At 51.1% G+C, this 13653-nt stretch overlaps 1 protein-coding gene across 1 annotated transcript in view; it reads right to left on the bottom strand.

Annotated features, from left to right (window-relative positions):
• WTAP (WT1 associated protein) overlaps window positions 1-13653 on the bottom strand; it is a 213318-nt gene that overhangs the window by 172891 nt on the left and 26774 nt on the right. The gene's annotated exons all lie outside the window — the stretch shown is intronic.

The following is a 13653-nucleotide window of genomic DNA, read 5'->3' as shown; positions in this document are numbered from 1 at the left end:
GCCCAGGTGGGCGTCGACGTCCCACCATTTGGTGTACCTTCGGTGACGTCGGCGTGCTTCCGGCGGAAGCTACCACCCTTGGGCGCCATCTTCGGATTCTTTTTTCTGTCTCTTTTTCCTTTTCTGTCTTTGTAGTGAATCCATGGCTTTGTTTGTTAATCGTTTTTTCAACGTAAATTCTTTTCACGCATCTTTTCACGTATCTTCTAAGTTTCAACTCTTTCTTTCCATGAGTTTCCACCTTCTTCTCCAGCCTCATCTTTCTGGTGGAGGTGGGTGGGTTCGCTAGTGAATCCAGAAAGATCTTCAAGCTGCAAAACTACACCGACAGGTAAGAAACTATTCGTTTTGCAGCGTGAATCTTTCTGGATTCACTATGCTGTGCATAGATTTTGTAGCGGTTTCTCACTTTTTGTGGCGGTTGGGTGGAAGATGAGCGTTGGTTGTTGAATATATGTTGAAGCACTTTGTCCTACTTGTGTTTCTTTGTTCATCTGTACATCCACGCAATAGTGCTTAGTGAAAGTGTGCACTGAAGCCCATGTTGCCGCCAGGCATATGTCCTGGATTGGTGTGTTGGCCAGAACGAATAGTTTTCTTACCTGTCGGTGTAGTTTTGCAGCTTGAAGATCTTTCTGGATTCACTATGCTGTGCATTATTCCGCGGTCTTGTGGTTGGGTCCGGATTCGTAGTCTTTTCTTTGTTTTTTTTTTTTTTTTCTCTTTGCCCAGGTGGGCGTCGGCGTCACACCCCCTTTGGGTGTATTTCCGGTGACGTCGGCATGCTTCCTGCGGAAGCTCCCACTCTTGGGCGCCATCTTCGGGTTCTTTTTTTCCGTGTTTCTTTCGTTTCCGAAGTAATGGCAATGTTCTTCTTAGTTTGTATTTACCGCTTTGTATTTTCAAAGTCTATTCTTTAGTTAACCACCTCTTCTCTCTCCAGCCTCATCTTTCTGGCGGAGGTGGGTGGGTTCGCTAGTGAATCCAGAAAGATCTTCAAGCTGCAAAACTACACCGACAGGTAAGAAAACTATTCGTTTTGCAGCGTGAATCTTTCTGGATTCACTATGCTGTGCATAGATTTTGTAGCGGTTTCTCATCTCTGTGGCGGCTGGGTGGAAGATGAGCGTTGGGTGTTGAATATGTGCTGTAGCACCTTCTGTCCCACTTGAGCTTCCTTGTTCATTTGTATGTCCACACAGTAGTGCTTCGTGAACGTGTGCACCGAAGCCCATGTTGCCGCCAGGCATATGTCCTCTATGGGTGTGTTAGCCAGGAAGGCTATTGTAGCGCCCTTCTTCCTGGTGGAGTGGGCACGTGTCCCCTCAGCCAGTTCCTGTCCTGCCCGTTTGTGGCAGAGTTGGATTGTTTGTGCGATCCATCGTGCAATGGTCCTTTTGGTTACTGCTTTGCCCATGAAGCTGTTTGCGAAGGACACAAAAAACTGTTTCGTTTTCCTGTGCCCCTTTGTCCTTTCAATGTAGTGCATGACTGCCCTTCTGGCGTCCAGGGTGTGCAGAGCTCTCTCTGCGCTGGTTGTGGGTTTTTGGAAAAAACTCGGTATCTGTATAGACTGGTTCATGTGAAAATTGGATACCACCTTCGGCATGAAGTGTGGGTCAGTCCTCATCACAACTCTATCGTTGTGTATTTGTATGTATGGTTCTTGTAGCGTCAGCGCTTGAAGCTCGCTTACTCTGCGTAAGGACGTTATCGCAACCAGGAAGGCTGTTTTCATAGTTAGCATCTTTAGGGAGGCCTTGTGAAGTGGTTCAAAGGGCTCTTTCATGAGTTCCGTTAGGACTGTGTTCAAGTTCCATGCAGGTGGCGGCACCCGCTTGGGTGGTGCGATCCTTTTCGCTCCTTCTAGGAATCTCTTCACCACCTGTGATGTGAAGAAGCTCCTGCACGTTTCTCCCCTTGTGTAGGCTACTATCGCTGCCAAGTGAACTCTTAACGAGGATGAGCTAAGGTTCTTCTCCAGTAAGTGCGTCAGGTACCTTAGCACTGTGGAGTCCCTCTTCATCTTATTGTGGAGTCTTTCCTGTCTGCACCATATTGTGAATCTTTTCCATTTCGCAACGTAGCACTTTCGAGTGCTGGGCCTTCGTGCCTCCCGAAGTACCCTCAGGGTGCTTTCTGGTAGTCTCAAATGTGCGAACTCTATGTCCTCAGGAGCCACGCTACTAGGCTCATGCTCTCTGGCTCTGGATGCAGTACCTCTCCGTTCTGCATGGACAGTAGATCTTTCCTCCTGCTGAATCTGTGGGGTGCACACTGTGTCATCTCCATGATCTGCGAGTACCAGGTCTGCCTCGCCCACTGCGGTGCGACCAGTATCAGTGTCATGTTGCTCGCTCTGCACTTGCTCAGTACTCTGTGCATCAGTGGTATCGGGGGAAAGGCGTAGGCAAATGTCCTTGACCAATCTATCCATAGGGCATTCCCCAGTGTCCCCTCCTCGGGCTGCCTGGATGCGAAGTTTTGGCATTTTGCATTCTGGCGTGTGGCAAACAGGTCCACCGATGGTGTCCCCCACCTGTCGAACAGGTATCTTGTCTCCTGAGCATTGAGCTCCCACTCGTGGGATGCCGATGTCTGCCTGCTGAGCCAATCGGCTTGTATGTTGTCCTTCCCTGGTAGGTGTATGGCTAGCAGGTCTATCTTGAGAGGGATGGCCCATCTCCATATCTCCTGCGCCAGCGTTGAAAGCGGTGCGGACTGTGTGCCCCCCTGCTTGTTGATGTAGAACATCGCAGTGGTGTTGTCTGTTTGTATCAATACCCTGTGCTTGTACAGTCTTGTTTGAAAGGCCTTCAGTGCAAGGAAGATTGTCTTCAATTCTAAGTAATTGATGTGCTTTGTGGCATCCGTCGGTGTCCACAGTCCCCTCACCTTGAGCTCCTCCATGTGAGCGCCCCATCCCTTCAGGGATGCGTCTGTGGTGATGGTCACTGTTGGCGTTGGGGGCGTTAGAGGCTTTCCCCTTGCTATGTTCTCCATGGTCCACCATGTCATCTCCTTCTGCACTGCGTGCGTTACAACCACTAGATCCTCCCAACTGCCTGTAGCTTGTGACCATTGCTCCTGTAGCCATTCTTGAATGGGTCTCATGTGGAGTCGTACATTCGGTACCAGGTGGATGCATGATGCCATCATCCCCATGATCTTGCTCGCCGTCCTCACTGTCCGAGCTTGTCCCTTCCGGTAGAGGCGAGTTTCCTTCACCAGCGCCCTCGCCCTCTTCTCGCTGGGGAACACCTTGCCCTGTAAGGTGTTGATCTGTGCTCCCAGGAAGATCTTCACTTGTTCCGGCTCCATTGATGATTTCTTCCAATGGATGGAGAACCCCAGGTTTATGAGCGTGCTGGTCACTGTATGTGCGTGCAGCTTGCATTTCTGGTATGAGTTTGCTTTCACCAGCCAGTCGTCCAGGTAAGGGTATACATGTATTCCCTGCCTTCTTAGGTGCGCTGCGACTGCTGCGAGGCACTTTGTGAAAACTCTTGGTGCCGATTTTAGACCGAAGGCCAGTGTCGTGAACTGGTAGTGGCTTTCTCCGACGGTGAACCTGAGCATGTGCTTGTGCTTCCTGTTCATTGGGATGTGCAGGTATGCGTCTTTGAGGTCTATAGTGACCATGAAGTCCCCGGTCTGCAACTGTGGGAGCACCTCTTGCAGGGAGGTCATTTTGAATTTTTGCGTTCTTATGAATTTGTTCACGAACCGTAAATCGAGAATGGGCCTCATTGTCTCGTCTACTTTTGGTACCAGGAAGTATGTTGAGTATACTCCTGTGTTTCTTTCCTTGAAGGGTACCCTTTCTATGGCCTGCTTCTGCAGGAGTTCTTTTGCTTCTTCCTGAAGGCACTGCAGCTGCTTGCTTGCTAGCGGCTTTCTTCTTGGTTTTCTGTTTGTTGGCCTCGCCTCCAACTCTATGCAGTATCCGAATTGGATAATGTTGAGGATCCATTTGTCTGATGTGATTCCTCTCCACTCCTGGAGGTGGAATCTTAATCTTCCTCCCACTGGTGTCCTGTGGTCGTAGGTGTCTAGTTTGTCTTGACCCATCTGTACGTGCTGCCCCCTGGGATCTTTTTTGTGGGTGGGCACACGGATTTTTTTGAAGTCACTTGGAGGTGGGCTGCTGGCCCCCTCTTCTATTTTGTCCCCGTCCATTTCTCCCTCGAAAGGACTGGCCTCTTTGTTGGTACTGCCAGGGCTGTTTCTGATGGCCCTGCTGACCCTGCGAGTCTGCCTGGTGCGTTTGCTGGAAAGCCTGGTGTGATGTACCTGGCTGGTTTCCGCCTCTTCCGCCGGGCCTCCGTGACGGGGTGCCCCTCTTGTTCCCTCTGAACTGCAATGCTCCCATGGATCTTGCTGTTTCGTTATCCTTCTTAAGTTGGCTGAGTTGCTCATCAACTGTTTGTCCGAAAAGCGTACTGCCGTTGAATGGTGTGTTCAGGATGCTGTGTTGCACCTCCGGTTTGAAACCGGATATCCTGAGCCAGGCGTGTCTCCTTTCCGTGACGCCCATCATCATGAGCCTGCTGGCGGTGTCTGCCCCATCCAGGGCCGTCTTAAGGCAAGAATTTGCAGCATTCTTCCCCTCTTCAATTAGCTTTTCGGCTTTCTGCTTGGCATCCTGGGGCAAGTCCTTCACCAACTGCCCCAGTCCCTCCATGATTTGGTACATGTGTCTGTTTACCAGGGCGTTGGAATTAGCCATGCGCCAGTGGGTCGCGGCATTCCGTTCGATCCTTCTGCCCACCAGATCCATCCTTTTGCTCTCTTTATCCGGTGGCGGGCCCGAGGTAGTGGGTACGTTAGCCCTCCTCCTTGCTGTGGCCGTGATAATGGAGTCTGCGGAGACCGTGCCCTGAATGTAGGCCGGGTCCTTTGCGGCATGCTTGTACTTCTTCTCAGTTCTGGGAGTTACTGCCTTGCATGTTGCGGGCTCCCTGAAAGCTTCCTTCCCCTGAGCCAAGACGCTCTCGAGCATCGGGAGGAACTGGCTCCTCGTTTGTGTTGGGAGCAATGTTTCCAGAAGGAAGTCTGCTTTCTGCTTCTCTTCGTCGAGCTTGAGCTTGAAAGCTGCTGCGGCAGATTGTATCACCGCGTTGTAGGCCCCGATGTCGTCCGGCGGCGAGGGCCTCGAGGGGTAGGTGTCGACCACCTCCTCCGGGCTGTCGGTGTCGACATCGATGTAATCTACCTCCTGAAGGTCATAGGGCGCCGACTCTGTGTCTGTCCTGCCCTCATCTTCCTCCCCATAGCTGTAGCTCTCGTGGGGATTCTCGTACTCCTCCTGGTCGTCGAACACCTCGACGTCCTGGTCTTGCTCGGTGACTTCGGCGACCTCTTCTTCTTCCTCCTCGACCGCCTCCAGCACTGGTGGCTTGGTCTTGTGAGGGATCGTGAAGGCCTTCATCCTTGCGTCGAAATCTTTTTTCCGCTGCATGAAGTTCTCCATTTCTGCCTCGAGGCGCCTTCTTTTCTTTTCCATCTCGGCCGCGTGTTCCGCGTCGGATGGTTCCGCCGCTCTCTTCGACGGATGGCTCGTCGCCGTGCCTCTCGGAGTCGAAGTTTTCGACGTCGAACCGGATATCGGGTCTCTGGTCGTCGTCGACAGTTTCGGGTCTTTCTCCCTCGTCGATCGATCCTTTTCGGGGACGATTTTCGACGTCTTCTGCTGATCAGCAGCTCTCGGCGCCGGGGACTCCTTCTCTGAGGATCCGCTGGGCCTGGGAGTAGTCGCGGACGCCGCCTTTTTTGGCGTCGGCGCTTTCGGGGTCTTGCCCTCGATTTTTCGAGACTCAGAGTCTCTCGGGTTCTTGGGGGCCGAAGAGTCTCCTACCTTGTCAGAAGTCTTCGTGTAATCGGTCTCTACGACCGTGTAGCTGTCGTCTTCGGCGGCAGCGTTGTCTTCTTCCTCGGAGGACATCCCCAGCTCGTAGAGCGACGGGGTCGGGGCCTTCCCCTGCAGGGCGGCGTGTGCTACCCTCTGCCTCTCTCTCACACGAAGGGTCTTCGGGGTGAAGGCGGAACAGGCGTTGCAGTCTCCGCTTTCGTGGTCCACCGGTAGGCAAAGGTTGCATACCGGGTGCTGGTCCTTCTGCGCGTACTTGTGGTGGCAGTTACGGCAGAACTTGAACGGCGTGTTGTCCATCCTCGAGCGTCCAGGGCCTCTCTGGTCGCGTGTTCGTCGACGGTCGTCGAAGATCTGGATGGAAAACGCCTTATCTTTGCTTGTCTTTCGTCGGTGAAGTCCCCTGGAGTCTTCAGATGACTTCTCCTCGTCTTTTCTGTATTTTCTTTCTTCTTTCTCCAAAAATGTCTGGAGCCCAAACGGGAACGATCCAGACCCGACCGCGGAAAAAAAGAATCTGAAGATGGCGCCCAAGAGTGGGAGCTTCCGCAGGAAGCATGCCGACGTCACCGGAAATACACCCAAAGGGGGTGTGACGCCGACGCCCACCTGGGCAAAGAGAAAAAAAAAAAAAAAACAAAGAAAAGACTACGAATCCGGACCCAACCACAAGACCGCGGAATAATGCACAGCATAGTGAATCCAGAAAGATTCACGCTGCAAAAAGGCAATTGTTGCTCCTTTCTTCCTGGTGGAGTGGGCCTGTGCCCCTCCAGTTAGCTCCTGGCCAGCTTGTTTGTGGCAGAATTGTATTGTCTGTGCGATCCATCGCGCTATGGTGTATTTAGTCACTGGTTTGCCCATGTAACTGTTTGCGAAGGATACGAAGAACTGTTTTGTTTTCCTGTGTTCCTTCGTTCTCTCAATGTAGTGCATCACAGCCCTTCTAGCGTTTAGGGTGTGGAGTGACCTCTCTGCTCTTGTAGTGGGGTTTTGGAAGAAGCTAGGTATCTGAATACTCTGATTCATGTGGAACCTTGACACCACCTTTGGCATGAAGTGTGGGTCTGTTCTCATCACGACCCGGTCACTGCGTATCTGGATGTAGGGTTCTTGCATTGTGAGTGCATGCAGTTCGCTCACCCTCCGTAGCGAGGTGATTGCTACCAGAAAGGCCGTCTCAATTGTTAACATTTGCATTGATGCTTTGTGGATGGGTTCGAAAGGTGCTTTCATGAGCTCCGTCAGTACCACATTTAGGTTCCATGCCGGTGGCGGCATTCTTTTTGGCGGCGCTATTCTTTTAGCTCCTTCCAGGAATCTTTTTACGACTTGGGATGTGAAAAAGCTTCTCCCTGTTTCTCCTCTTGTGTATGCCACAATCGCTGCCAGGTGCGCCCTCAGCGAGGATGAGCTTAGCTTAGCCTTAATTAGGTGCGTGAGGTACCTTAGCACCGTGGATTCCTTGGTCAGTTTCCTTTGGAGCGGTTTCTTGCAACACCATTGAGTGAATCTTTTCCATTTTTCCCCATAGCACTTGCGTGTGCTGGGCCTTCTTGCCTCTCGTAGCACCCGCAGGGTGCTCTCTGGTAGTTTTAGGTGTGCGAATTCTAAGTCCTCAGGAGCCAGGCTGAGAGGTTGAGGCTCTCTGGCTCTGGGTGTAGGATTTCTCCGTTTTCCATGGAGAGTAGGTCTCTTCTTTTTGAGAACTTGTGTGGTGGCCCCTGCGCCATCTCCATTATCCCGAGAAAACCAGGTCTGTCTGGCCCATTGTGGTGCCACAAGGATGAGCGTCATGTTGCTCTTCATGCATTTGTTGAGAACCCTCGGGATCAGTGGTATCGGGGGAAAAGCATAGGCAAATGTTTTTGACCAGTTTATCCATAGGGCATTCCCCTGGGACAGTGCCTCTGGTTGCCTGGATGCAAAGTACTGGCATTTTGCATTCTGGTGTGTTGCAAATAGGTCTATTGTCGGCGTGCCCCATTTCCTGAATAGTCTGTTTCCTGAGTATTGAGTTCCCACTCGTGGGACGCTGAAGTCTGCCTGCTGAGCCAATCTGCTTCTACATTGTCCTGCCCTGGCAGGTGTATGGCTAGCAGGTCTATTTTTAGTGGTATAGCCCATTTCCAGATCTCCTGTGCCAAGTTTGACAGAGGGAACGAGTTCCCCCCTGTTTATGTAAAACATCGTTGTGGTGTTGTCAGTTTGTATTAGCACCTTCTGGTTGTACAGGTGCTTCTGAAAAGCCTTGAGGGCTAGCAACACAGTTTCCAGTTCCAGGTAGTTGATGTGCCTGACTGCATCTGTAGGGGTCCACAGACCCCTCACTCTGAGCCTGTTCATGTGTGCGCCCCACCCCTTCTGGGATGCGTCTGTGGTGATGGTCACTGTTGGGTCCGGTGGTGTTAGAGGTTTCCCTTCTGTTATTCTCTCCCTGGTCCACCACCTTATCTCCTCCTGCACCCTGTGCGTTACAACCACTAGATCCTCCCAACTTCCTGAAGCTTGTGACCATTGCTGTTGTAGCCACTCTTGGAGTGGTCTCATCTGTAGGCATACATTGGGGACCAAGTGTATGCATGATGCCATCATCCCCAAGATCTTGCTCACAGTCCTCACTGTCAGAGCTCGCCCCCTTCTGGTAGTGACGTTTCTCCCTCAGTAGGCTGAGCGTTCTCTTTTCGCTCTGTAAGACTCTGCATTGGACGGTGTCGATCTGGGCTCCCAGGAAGATCTTCACTTGCTCTGGTTCTATTGAGCATTTGCCCCAGTGTATGGAGAAACCCAGGCTGGCCTGTGTCCTTGTCACCTGTTCTGCATGCTCTTTGCATGTCCTGTAAGAGCTTGCCTTTACCAGCCAGTCGTCGAGGTAGGGGTACACGTGTATCTCCTCTCTTCTTAGATGTGCGGCCACTGCCGCAAGGCATTTGGTGAACACCCTTGGTGCGGACTTTAGGCCGAAAGCGAGGGTCGTGAATTGGTAGTGATCCTCGTTTACTGTGAACCTTAGCATGTGCCTGTGCTGCTTGTTCATGGGGATGTGCAGGTACGCATCTTTGAGGTCTATGGTGGACAAGAAGTCCCCTGTCTTTATCTGTGGGATGACCTCTTGTAGGGACGTCATTTTGAATTTCTGAGTTTTGACGTATTGGTTTAGGAACCGTAGGTCCAGGATGGGTCTTAGACTTTCGTCCACTTTTGGCACTAGGAAGTAGTTTGAGTACACTCCCTTGTTCCGTTCTTTGAAAGGAACTTGTTCGATGGCCGCTTTGAGGAGGAGTTCTTTGGCTTCCTCTTGCAGTAGTTGCAGCTCTCTTCCAGAGTGCTGTCTTTTCTTTGGTTTTCTGTTTGGTGGCCTTTTTTCCAACTCTATGCAGTATCCGAACTGCATGATATTGAGTATCCACTTGTCTGAGATTTTTTTCTCCAGGAATGGAGAAAAATAACAATCTTCCTCCTACCGGCGTTACATGTTCCTTTGTGTTTTGTCCGTGTAAGCCTCTCCTCTCTCTTTTTCCGTGCTCCTCCCCCGGAGGGTTTGGGTGGTGGAGCACCTTCTCCCGTGTGAAGTCACTTAGAGGGTGGTTGTTAACCGCCTCTCCTTCGCTGGCCCCGCCCATTTCCTCTTGACCAAAAGGACTGGCCCCTGCTTTGGTAGTTCCAGCCTTGCCTCTGCTGGCCCTGGTGGCCTTGGTTGTCATTCTGTTGCCCCTGGTGGAAACTCTGGTGAGAATCTCCTCGCTGACTTCCACCTCTGCCGTTCGGCCTCCGTGTAGGAGTGCCTCTTCTCATCCCACTGAACTGCAGGGCCCTCATGGACCTTGCCGTCTCGTTGTCCTTCTTCAATTGGGTGAGCTTCTCATCAACTGGGGCTCCGAACAGTGATTCCCCGTTGAAGGGTGTGTTCAGGATGTTGTTCTGGACCTCAGCCTTGAAACCCGAGATCCTGAGCCAGGCTTGCCTTCTCTCAGTGATGCCTATAGCCATCAGTCTGCTGGATGTTTCTGCCCCATCCAAGGCTGTCTTCAGGCATGAATTGTCAATGCTCTTCCCCTCTTCCACAAGGTGAGATGCCCTCTCACGGTATTGTTCCGGGAGGTGCTTGAGCAACTGTCCCATCTCATCCCAGTGCTGGTATTGATGCCTATTCAGGAGGGCGTTGGAGTTCGCCATCCGCCAGTGCGCTGCGGCGTTCCTCTCAATTTTCCTGCCAGTTAGATCCATCCTCCTGCTTTCTTTGTCAGGTGGAGGTCCAGACGTTGTTGGGACGTTTGCCCTTTTCCTGGCTGTTGCAGCTATTATAGAATCTGCTGTGACGGATCCCTTGATGTAAGCTGGGTCTTGGGAGGAGAATTTGTATTTCTTCTCCGTCCTCTGCGTTACGGATCTGCACGTAGCCGGGTCCTTGAAGGCTTCCTTCCCCTGGTCTGTGATACTCTTGAGCATGGGCAGGAACTGGCTTCTTGTCTGTATGGGGAGCAATGTCTCGAGCAGGAAGTCTGCTTCTGGCTTCTCCTCCTCCATCTTAACTCCATAAGCTGCTGCCGCCTTTCTGACCACCTCATTGTATGCCCCAATGTCATCCGGTGGTGAAGGCCTGGAGGGGTATGTTTCTACCGCCTCCTCTGGGTTTTCGGCCTCGATGTCCTGCCATTCCTGGTCTTGGGCCGTCGAGGAACCTGAGCCGTAGCTTGACTGCTGTTCCCCGTAATCCCCTTCTTTGTAGTAGAGGTCTTCCTCCTCTTCGTGCTCCGACGGTTCCGGAGTGTTCGGCGGCTCTTCGACGTCGAACTCCTCGAGCTCCTGTACCACAGCGACGCTCGTTGCCGGCTTCGAGGGGATCTTGTAACTTCTCATTTTTTCATCGAAATCCTTCTCTCTCTGAAGGATGTTCTCCATTTCGGCCTCGAGCCTCTTTCGCTTTCTCTGCGGCCTGTTCGTTGTCGAGCGCTTCGGCCACCCCTTTTCAGCGGCGCCGTCGAAGCTTTCTTCGGCTCCTTTTCTTTCGACGTCGAAGGCCCCTTTTCGGGGGCCTGCTTCGATGACCTTTGCTTTTCGCTGGTGTTCGGCCTCCGGGAGTCCTTCTCGGAGGATCCGCTGGGCTCTTTTTCGGAGGATGCAGCTTCGGTCGTCGATTTGTTCGGCGCCGGTGCTCCTTTCGAGGCTCTGGGCTCAGACTTTCGAGAGTCTGCCTCTGGTTATCGAGGCCCTGTGGGAGTTTTCGGGGTCTTAGACTCTCCTACCTTATCAGGCGTTTTCTTATCGGTCTCAGCGACCGTGAAGTCATCTGGGCCTTTGGCGATGTTGTCCTCGTCGTCTGTGGAGAGGCCCAGTTCGTAACGCGTCGGGGCTTGGCCCTTGCCCTGCATTGTGTGGTGAGCCGTCCTCTGTCTTTCTCGAACTCGGAGTGTCTTCGGCTTGAAGACGGAGCAGGCGTTGCAGTCTCTGCTCTCGTGGTCGATAGGCAGGCAGAGGTTTCAGACTGGGTGCTGGTCTTTCTGTGCGAACTTGTGGTGGCAGTTCTTGCAGAATTTAAAGGGCGTCTTGTACATCCCTGCGCTCAGGGGGCCCCCTGTGTGCGCATTCCTCCCAGGACGTCGAAGATTTCGAAGTTCTCTCCTTTCTTCGTCGTCTCTTCTCTAAAGGTCCTCTTCTCCCGATCTTCTCAGGTCTTCTCTGTTGAAGATTTGCTATATTTTCTCCTTTCCTCCTCAAAAACTCCTGGAGCTTCACGCGACGATCCAGACCCAACGGCGGAAAAAAGAATCTGAAGATGGCGCCCAAGGGTGGTAGCTTCCGCCGGAAGCACGCCGACGTCACCGAAGGTACACCAAATGGTGGGACGTCGACGCCCACCTGGGCTACGACAAAAAAAAAAAAAAAAAAAAGGACTACGAATCCGGACCCAACCACCAGATTGCGGAATATGCACAGCATAGTGAATCCAGAAAGATTCACGCTGCAAAATAGGCTTTATACACTGGAAGGGAACATCCCAGGGAAAGTCAGTGTGTTTTACACTTCATTATTCCCTTATGGGAAAGGTAGAACCCATGGCTAGAGTAACTTTCCCAAGGCCTACAGATTCCAGACACGCACGAATGTCCAGTGTAGCGGATGTAAAAAGTAGTATTCTGCAGAGTCCAAAGTCATATTTGTACTGCTTTTGGGTCATCCAGAAATATATTTCTCTGAATCCCTGGCTGGGGTCAGGCCCTAACAGGTTAGATTAATGACCTTTCTTCCCAGAGCGAAGACCTTCCTTCCAAGGAGAAAAGATAGGTGGAGCTATAAGCCAATCCATCAACTGCTGTCGCTCGGTGCCAGGCACCAAGCTGAACTACGTAAAGGCAGTGAGGGGGGGGGGGGGGGGGGGAGGGGGGGGGGGGGGGGAGTTGGGTTTCAGAGGCCATGTGGCCAGAGACACTGGAGGACTCCATTTTGAACAACCCAGAGACTGGACAATCAATTATTGAGTGTTATTTTTGCGCACCTGCAAATGGTGATTACTAGCCCACACCGCCTCTCTTGAGTAAGCCTCAGACTGCTCTGCAACGCTACCCTCCGAGTCAGGCGCTGCCCTAGGGTGTTTGGTTCCCAGTGAAGGACAAATGTGTTATGTTATTTGTGCAGGCCTCACAGATGCTACCTCATTTTCCAACAGTAAAGTAGGAAGGACCCAAAAAAAAAAAAAAAAAAAAGGAAAAAGCTCCTCCAACATACCAAGATGGGGAACATAAAGCTGAGAAGGTGGCACATGTCATTGTTTTCTTACAGAAAAATACACTATCCCCAATATTGTAGCTCCTGGTCCCTGTATTTCCTCTGGGCACCAGAACCTGTGTATTGACCTTTTTAAAGATCCTTCACATATTTAAACCACAGGAGATGGTCAGCCAATTCCCTGGTCAGAAAATATGCATCATTATCTCTGGACAAATTGACATTTCTACCCACTATGTTCTGCAGGCCAAGCTGCCTACGTAGGGGTAGATTTTGAGCTGATCTAGGCAGAGATTAAGTGGCTATTTTAGTCAGTTACATACCATTTAAACAACTGTCTGATCCATGCAATGCACAACCCCAAGGGGTTGGTGTTCTATATATTTAGTTGTTAAGATAGCAAGCCTAGTTCCCCAACATTTTTTGTTGAAGGGCCCTTAACCGCAAACAAAAGCAGCCAGCGCACTCCAACTTGTAAGTTGGTTTGTTCCAATTCTCTTGTGCAGGGAATGGGAGTAACGGGGAGAACGGGGGTAATGATTACATAATGTAATAATTACACTCAGCCCATTGAGTTCAGGAGGAAGAAAGGCAGAGTTCCATTCCCAAGTTTTAAACATGTAAACTACAGATCATGTTAATGTAAGCAGTTTCCCTTCAACCCAATCTCCAACTTCAACATATACGTTGCAGGCTAGCTGATATAAATTATTTTTTTGTTCACCGTTACCAAATAAAAATCACTCCTTTCACAGTTATTTTCTGCCACAAGGGGAGGATATACCTTTACCTGGTTGGTGGCAAGCGGAAAGAACAGGTTTGTAGCAGGGCATATTCTGGCTCTAGAGATGACAATTTCCTTAAAATCTGTATATTTTGTGCTGAAAGGGCAGCTGTTGCTGTTCTTAGAAGAGCTGCGTTTTTCATTACAGGAGATGAAACTACTTGTTAGCTGTGCTTATATTTGAGGGAACATTCTCAAGCCCTCTAGCTAAAGTCTTCAACTGTGTAGAAGTTCTTCGGATTTTATCTACATGTGTCATCTTTCAGCAATTCAT

The sequence above is a fragment of the Lissotriton helveticus genome, chromosome 6 (assembly GCF_964261635.1).
Source record: "Lissotriton helveticus chromosome 6, aLisHel1.1, whole genome shotgun sequence".
Taxonomy (NCBI): domain Eukaryota; kingdom Metazoa; phylum Chordata; class Amphibia; order Caudata; family Salamandridae; genus Lissotriton; species Lissotriton helveticus.
Note: the sequence above shows the minus strand (reverse complement) of the source record. Positions and strands in the feature narration are given on the sequence as shown.